This window comes from Phoxinus phoxinus (assembly GCF_949152265.1).
Source record: "Phoxinus phoxinus genome assembly, chromosome: 20".
Taxonomy (NCBI): domain Eukaryota; kingdom Metazoa; phylum Chordata; class Actinopteri; order Cypriniformes; family Leuciscidae; genus Phoxinus; species Phoxinus phoxinus.
The window spans coordinates 32,091,241-32,097,240 of record NC_136895.1 but is presented as its reverse complement, the minus strand read 5'-3'; the positions used below and the strand labels follow the sequence as shown (position 1 = coordinate 32,097,240).

Below are 6,000 nucleotides of genomic sequence, written 5' to 3'. Positions count from 1 at the left end.
TTAAACCACAGGCCAGCGCTCCGTGTGTGAGTGTTCTTCAGCCTGGTGATTTCTGCTCATGATATTCACACACAGTTACATGTTTAATGTGAAGACTAAATGTGAATGATATCCACGTTTTTATTTTATTTACCTCACTGGAATCAGAATCATTAAAATAGAGATGATCCCAGCGCTGTGTTGATCTACAGTACTGTACATCTGTGTGAGGATCTACACGTCACTCGTGCGGTGTGTATTATGAAGCAGCGGCCGACAGACGCAACATCCTGAGGAAACCGCCTTCGAAACGAGACTTGTGTTGCTACGGTAACAGGACAGTCACATGTGTTGCTACGGTTACAGGACAGTCACGTGTGTTGCTACGGTTACAGGACAGTCACGTGACACCTGTTAACACTAATGGATTAACTCAAACACAATAATAGGGCAATATCAGTGGATTTCCCCCTCACACACACACACACACACACACACATGCACACACACACACACACACACACACGCGCGCACACACACGCGTTTGACCACAGTAGATCAACACACGCGAGTAAAGGGGAAGTTTATCCGTCTAGTGGTTTCAGAGCATCAACTCTATAATGAACTGAACTAAACTATAATGTTTAAAACTTTAAAACTATTGTATATTTTACCGGACATCTGTCACTTACAAATGGACGACCAGTGATGTTAAAAACGCTCAGTGAAATCTAAATGACAACATTTGGGGTAACTGAAGATAACTATTACTGGAAGAAAACTGCAAATAAACAGAGATGGCCACGACCACAAGATCATGATAGTTTTAGATGCAGGCGGTTTATACAACTTAAACCTTAACAGACATTAAGAGTAAGAGTAAGAGTAAGAGTTAGAGTAAGAGTTAGAGTTAGAGTAAGAGTTAGAGTAAGAGTTAGAGTAAGAGTTAGAGTTAGAGTTAGAGTAAGAGTTAGAGTAAGAGTTAGAGTAAGAGTTAGAGTTAGAGTAAGAGTTAGAGTAAGAGTTAGAGTTAGAGTAAGAGTTAGAGTAAGAGTTAGAGTAAGAGTTAGAGTAAGAGTTAGAGTTAGAGTAAGAGTTAGAGTAAGAGTAAGAGTTAGAGTAAGAGTTAGAGTAAGAGTTAGAGTTAGAGTTAGAGTAAGAGTTAGAGTAAGAGTTAGAGTAAGAGTAAGAGTTAGAGTAAGAGTTAGAGTAAGAGTTAGAGTTAGAGTTAGAGTAAGAGTTAGAGTTAGAGTAAGAGTTAGAGTAAGAGTTAGAGTAAGAGTTAGAGTTAGAGTAAGAGTTAGAGTAAGAGTTAGAGTTAGAGTTAGAGTAAGAGTTAGAGTTAGAGTAAGAGTTAGAGTAAGAGTTAGAGTAAGAGTTAGAGTTAGAGTTAGAGTTAGAGTAAGAGTTAGAGTAAGAGTTAGAGTTAGAGTAAGAGTTAGAGTTAGAGTAAGAGTTAGAGTAAGAGTTAGAGTAAGAGTTAGAGTAAGAGTTAGAGTTAGAGTTAGAGTAAGAGTAAGAGTAAGAGTTAGAGTAAGAGTTAGAGTAAGAGTTAGAGTTAGAGTAAGAGTTAGAGTAAGAGTTAGAGTAAGAGTTAGAGTAAGAGTTAGAGTAAGAGTTAGAGTAAGAGTTAGAGTAAGAGTAAGAGTTAGAGTTAGAGTTAGAGTAAGAGTTAGAGTAAGAGTTAGAGTAAGAGTTAGAGTAAGAGTAAGAGTTAGAGTAAGAGTTAGAGTAAGAGTTAGAGTAAGAGTTAGAGTAAGAGTTAGAGTTAGAGTAAGAGTAAGAGTTAGAGTAAGAGTAAGAGTTAGAGTAAGAGTTAGAGTAAGAGTTAGAGTAAGAGTTAGAGTTAGAGTAAGAGTTAGAGTAAGAGTTAGAGTAAGAGTTAGAGTAAGAGTTAGAGTTAGAGTAAGAGTTAGAGTTAGAGTTAGAGTAAGAGTAAGAGTTAGAGTTAGAGTTAGAGTAAGAGTTAGAGTTAGAGTAAGAGTTAGAGTAAGAGTAAGAGTTAGAGTTAGAGTAAGAGTTAGAGTTAGAGTAAGAGTTAGAGTAAGAGTTAGAGTAAGAGTTAGAGTAAGAGTTAGAGTTAGAGTAAGAGTTAGAGTTAGAGTAAGAGTTAGAGTTAGAGTAAGAGTTAGAGTAAGAGTAAGAGTTAGAGTAAGAGTTAGAGTTAGAGTAAGAGTTAGAGTAAGAGTAAGAGTTAGAGTAAGAGTTAGAGTAAGAGTTAGAGTAAGAGTTAGAGTTAGAGTAAGAGTAAGAGTTAGAGTAAGAGTTAGAGTAAGAGTTAGAGTAAGAGTAAGAGTTAGAGTAAGAGTTAGAGTAAGAGTTAGAGTAAGAGTTAGAGTAAGAGTTAGAGTTAGAGTAAGAGTTAGAGTAAGAGTAAGAGTTAGAGTAAGAGTTAGAGTAAGAGTTAGAGTAAGAGTTAGAGTTAGAGTAAGAGTTAGAGTAAGAGTTAGAGTTAGAGTTAGAGTAAGAGTTAGAGTTAGAGTTAGAGTTAGAGTAAGAGTTAGAGTTAGAGTAAGAGTTAGAGTAAGAGTAAGAGTTAGAGTAAGAGTTAGAGTTAGAGTAAGAGTTAGAGTAAGAGTTAGAGTAAGAGTTAGAGTAAGAGTTAGAGTAAGAGTTAGAGTTAGAGTAAGAGTTAGAGTTAGAGTAAGAGTTAGAGTTAGAGTAAGAGTTAGAGTAAGAGTTAGAGTAAGAGTTAGAGTAAGAGTTAGAGTTAGAGTAAGAGTTAGAGTAAGAGTAAGAGTTAGAGTAAGAGTTAGAGTAAGAGTTAGAGTTAGAGTAAGAGTTAGAGTAAGAGTTAGAGTAAGAGTTAGAGTAAGAGTTAGAGTAAGAGTTAGAGTTAGAGTAAGAGTTAGAGTAAGAGTTAGAGTAAGAGTTAGAGTAAGAGTTAGAGTTAGAGTAAGAGTAAGAGTTAGAGTAAGAGTTAGAGTAAGAGTTAGAGTTAGAGTAAGAGTTAGAGTAAGAGTTAGAGTAAGAGTTAGAGTAAGAGTAAGAGTTAGAGTAAGAGTTAGAGTAAGAGTTAGAGTTAGAGTTAGAGTAAGAGTTAGAGTTAGAGTAAGAGTTAGAGTTAGAGTAAGAGTTAGAGTTAGAGTAAGAGTAAGAGTTAGAGTTAGAGTTAGAGTTAGAGTAAGAGTTAGAGTAAGAGTTAGAGTTAGAGTAAGAGTTAGAGTAAGAGTTAGAGTAAGAGTTAGAGTTAGAGTTAGAGTTAGAGTAAGAGTAAGAGTAAGAGTTAGAGTAAGAGTTAGAGTAAGAGTAAGAGTTAGAGTTAGAGTTAGAGTTAGAGTAAGAGTTAGAGTAAGAGTTAGAGTAAGAGTAAGAGTTAGAGTAAGAGTAAGAGTTAGAGTAAGAGTAAGAGTTAGAGTAAGAGTTAGAGTTAGAGTAAGAGTTAGAGTAAGAGTTAGAGTAAGAGTTAGAGTAAGAGTAAGAGTTAGAGTAAGAGTTAGAGTAAGAGTAAGAGTTAGTGTGTTTGGAGAAGTGCAATGCTGTGAAACTTAACTTTGGGAGCCCTAAAACACTCAATATAAGCTAAATAACCAGAATCTACCAAATTCTGGAACTAAAACTGAAAGAAAAAACGAAATGAACAATAAATGTGCATTTTTTATTAAAATTTAAATGTCATTTTGTTTTTCTAATGATAAAAATCTATAACTAACAGTAAACGACTTAAAAATAGGAGGAAAAAACTAAATTAACGAGTTTTTCTAATGATAAAAAACTAAACTATGGAACTGTAACTGAATGGAAACAGAGACTAACACAGATTTATATGATGGAAAACATTACTGCATCATTACAACTGAAAACTGATCTTTTTAATCAGAGATGGCACATGGTTAAAGAATATTTAAATCTATAAATTAAAGTATTTATTTTGATTTTTTTCCCACTTTTTTTTTTTTTTTTTTCATTTACATTATATATTTTATATCATTATATGTCTGTATATTATTGTATCATGTTTGTTGAGCTGTGAACATTCATATTAGGTGCAGCAATATATATTTATATATAAAGAATATATATATTCTTTTATTAGGGCCCAAGCCTTGAAAAGGCGAAGGCCCTATTGTTTTTCTTAGGATTATTATTTATTATTCTTCTTCTTCTTCTTCTTCTTTATTATTATTATTATATTACTACCTTTTGGTCACTTTTGGGGGCCTTAACGTGCTCAAAAACTCTTGAAACTTTGCACAAATGTCAGAACCCGCGGCCATTAGGACCGCGCTGAAGCTGGGACCCGGGCGTGGCAGGGGGGCTCGGCAGCGCCCCCTGGAATGGGATTCAAAAACATGTCCATATATCAAACACGCTTGCATGTAATAATATGAAACTCGGTACACATATAGATCTCATCGGGCCGAACAACTTTCGTGCTCTAAGTTTTACGCCAGTCCAACAGGAAGTCGGCTATTATGGGCTGTATGGAAACGCATGTTCTGGCATTTGAAACACTTCTCCCAGAGAATTCATCCGATGACCACGAAACTCGGTGTGCATGAAGTCAAGACATGGTGGATGCTAAATTGCGGACGGATTTTTGATATCTCGAACGGTTTGGCCGTGGCGAGGAAACAAATTTATGATTAAAAAAGGATGCATAAAGTGTGTTATAACTTAGTTATAGTTTTACCTACAGTTACAAAACTCAGCGTGTATTTTGATCTTATCAAGCCGAACAACTTTCTAATTTACAGTCATTAGCTCCGACCAACAGAAAGTCAGATATTGTGGTTTGAATGTGAATTGTGTCTCTCTCTGTCTCTCTGCCATTCTGTTTGTGTGTGTGTGTCTGTCTGTGTGGGGTGGGGAGGGGGGATCTGTGTGTGTGTGTGTGTGTGTGAGGAGGGGGGCTAGTTTAGTTTAACCCTTTCTCTGCTGTGTGCAAAATCTCGGGCACTTTTGGGGCCCTTAACGTGCTCGAAAACTGGGTGGGGAGGGGAGGGGGGGATCTGTGTATGTGTGTGTGTGTGTGTGAGGAGGGGGGCTACCGGTAGTTTAGTTTAACCCTTTCTCTGCTGTGTGCAAAATCTCGGGCACTTTTGGGGCCCTTAACGTGCTCGAAAACTCTTGAAATTTTGCACACAGGTCAGAACCCGCTGAAGCTGGTACCCGGGCGTGGCAGGGGGGCTCGACAGCTCCCCCTGGAATCAAGGTCAAGGTATCTTTATTCGTCTCCCTAAGGAGAAATTTGGTTCGGATAAAAAGAGATTGCTACAAAGAAAATTACAACAAAGACAAACACAAGTACAGAGTTAAAACAGATAAGAGACAATGATACATAAATTGTGGGTGGTATGAAAACGCATGTTCTGGCATTTGAAACACTCTTTCTAGAAAATTCATTCAATCGCAACCAAACTCGGTCAGCATGACGTCAAGACATTGAGGATACTAAATTGCTGACGGATTTTTGATATCTCGAACAGTTTGGCCGTGGCGAGGAAACGAAATTATGGCGAGAAAAGAGAAACACGATGTGTTATAACGTCTTCATACATTAATTGATCTTGATGAAACTTCAGTAGCGTGTTTGTTGTAAGAGAGCGATCACATGGATGTAACTAATGTGAGTCAAAGTTATAGCGCCACCAACTGGCAGCAGGAAGTGTGTTACTTTTGACAAACTTTAGTAAACTAAAAGGTTAGTTTTACCTACAGTCACAAAACTTGGTATGTATATTGTGCACATCGAGCCGGACAACTTTCTGATTTACAGTCATTAGCTCCGACCAACAGGAAGTCAGATATTTTGGTTTGAATGTGGTTTTGTCTCTCTCTGCCTCTCTCTGACAGAGTTCCCCCTGCCAGTGTGTGTGTGTGTGTGTGTGTGTGTGTCTGTGTGTGTGTCTGTGTGGAGAGGGGAGGGAGGGCACACACACAGACAGCCCCCCCCTGTCTGTGTGTGTGGGGAGGGGGCAGAAAGACTCTATTAAAAATAGGTATATTGTGCCATCTAGTGTTTTATACTATGTATACATGTGTTTTTTCTTTTAAACAAGTGTTTTAAAGTACAGTAAT

At 37.2% G+C, this 6,000-nt stretch overlaps 1 protein-coding gene across 1 annotated transcript in view; it reads right to left on the bottom strand.

Annotated features, from left to right (window-relative positions):
* dstyk (dual serine/threonine and tyrosine protein kinase) overlaps positions 1-6,000 on the bottom strand; it is a 54,422-nt gene that overhangs the window by 15,230 nt on the left and 33,192 nt on the right. The gene's annotated exons all lie outside the window — the stretch shown is intronic.